The 2,463-nt window shown below is 37.9% G+C and overlaps 1 pseudogene; it reads left to right on the top strand.

Annotated features, from left to right (window-relative positions):
* The first annotated feature begins 673 nt into the window (after positions 1 to 673).
* The window catches only part of LOC106530019 (up-regulator of cell proliferation-like), a 7,145-nt pseudogene continuing 5,355 nt past the window's right edge, over positions 674 to 2,463 (top strand).

Raw genomic sequence — 2,463 nt, 5'->3', positions numbered from 1 at the left:
CTTCAAACTTGAAGCGTTGGATGCGATTTTGAAGCTGAAATCCTGTTCGGTGTGAACGCAGCATAACACTTAAAATGGGCCGGACTGCAGCTTTTGATCATCATCCACATGAAGGATTAGGGCCTGTAAAACCAACAGCACAATGTCACTGGCAAAGTATAAAAATATAAAGTAGCTGAATGAATAACTGAGTTATTTGAACCTGTAAACACTACAGCAGTTGGATTAGTACTTTCAGTGCTGTAACTACCCCCCCTCCCCCGCTAAATAAGCTACATTTCATTTACAATACAATTCATAAAGCATAAACTTGCCTTCTGAACTTGTGGACTGAAGCAGAAGTGTATTCTCCAAAGACAAGCTCACAAACAAATCTTCTTGAAAATGAGTCCTGAGTTGATTAACAGTGAGATACAGAACTAGAAGCCGACAGCATCTGAATAGGTTCTAATGCTACATTCACACCAAACGTGTTGCGCGCCTTCAAAAATCTCAAAACGCATGCATCTTGATGCTGGACAGACGCACTCACAGACCAGAACGAGAAGCAGCAGCGGCAGCGGGGTGTGGGAGGAGCGTCTGCCCTCGGCGGGTGAAATAAAGATAAAATAAAAGAAAATGGCTTTGATTTAATTATTTAGGGATTTCACAGCTGTCTGGAGATAATAAAAAGATGAAGGAAACCATCTTAGACATCCAGGCCAGAAGCATGAGGGACAACCTCGTATTCTCCGGCATCCCCGAGAAAGCTAATGAGGACCCAGAGGCTACAGTCCGGAGCTTCATTCAGAACCAGCTGAAACTCTCCAGTGAGACGGTAAACAACATCGCCTTCGACCGTGTACATCAGACGGGAGGTAAGAGGCACGACAGCAAACGACTACGGGCTATTGTTGACAAATTTGAGCATTTTAAACAGAAGGAACAGCTTATTAGCTGTGGGAGGGAGCTACGTGGTACTAGCTTTAGTGTTAACCATCAGTTCCCTAAAGTATACCTCGATCGCCGACGTGTTTTGTTTCCCATCAGAAAAAAGCATCTAGCTGAAGGCTGCAGAGCAACAATATCAATAGATAAACTGTATATTAATGGCCAGTTGTTTAGAGACCCTGAGATCACTCCTTGGCTGTATTAGATCTAACGTCAAGGTTAGTGATTATTATTATTATTACTACATTTAATCACCAGTTATAATGTTAACTAAGCACAGTTGGTTGGTGGGTACACACTTGGTGAGCACAGTGGCTACTTTTTGTGTTGTTATTGGTGGTGGGGGGTTCTTTTTTCTGTTCTTTTTCTGTTCTTTTCTGTTCTTTTTGTTTTTTTTCATCCATTTACTATCACATTATTTTCTTTTATTTCTTTATTTCTAACACAACAAATACTTGTACACAGGCGCACAAACCCACGCATGCTCATATTCCATACATCCAAATACTTAATAATAAAACATATGCTTCATTTAACTTCAAATAAATCACATGCATTCTTTGTATATATCTTACATGCTACATAGGTATTATTTTGACTAATCATCACTCACTGTCAATGACTGTCTCTGAGTGTCCCTACTGTTATGATAACGGGCGTGGTTTAATTTTATTCTCACAAATACTGYGATGGGTTGTTTAAGGTTTGTCACATGGAATATAAATGGAGCCGGTACCCAACAGAAAAGATATAGAATTTTTAACCAGCTTAAAAGATTAAAGGCATATGTTGTACTACTACAAGAAATTCATAAATTAAATTCAACTGTACATGATCTTAAGTCTCATGAGTTTCCTTTTATTATGGATGCATAAAAAACTCTCCTGAGTTTCCTAATGTACTCTCAGCCTGTTGTAATTCAAGACAAAGATGGGTAGCAATATTAATACATAAAAATATCAACTTCACAGTATTAGATACAGTTATTGACCCAAAGGGTAGATATATAATATTAACATTTTTTTATTTAGCCAAAAATACTGTATTGCAAGCATATATGGTCCAAATGTGGATGATACCTCATTTTTTCATGATTTCTTTTCTGTTCTATCAAATCACCTGGATTGCTCACTGCTTCTTGGAGGCAATTTCAACTTTGGTCTAAATAACAACATTGACAGGATGAATACGGCTGGAGCTCAGCGCAGCTGGCAATCCACAGACATAGTTAAACAATATATGAGTGATTATGGACTTTGCGATGCATGGCATGCTCTTCACCCTGACAATAAAGAATATACCTDCTTCTCACATGTTCATCACTCTTATTCTCGCCTAGACTATTTTTTAGTCAGCAGTTCATTGCTGACCAATATTTTAGACAGTGAGATACACCCTATTACTGTCAGTGATCATGCACCAGTCTCTTTAACCTTAGTTAATAAGAAAGAAATAAAAACAAACATAAATTGGAGCTTTAATACATACAGTACATCATTGCTCAATGATGAACAGTTTTTAAAATATTTTAAA

This window comes from Austrofundulus limnaeus, unplaced genomic scaffold, assembly GCF_001266775.1.
Source record: "Austrofundulus limnaeus strain Quisiro unplaced genomic scaffold, Austrofundulus_limnaeus-1.0 Scaffold486, whole genome shotgun sequence".
Taxonomy (NCBI): Eukaryota; Metazoa; Chordata; class Actinopteri; order Cyprinodontiformes; family Rivulidae; genus Austrofundulus; species Austrofundulus limnaeus.
The sequence above is the reverse complement of the archived record's forward strand: the minus strand, read 5'-3'. Positions and strand labels throughout refer to the sequence as shown.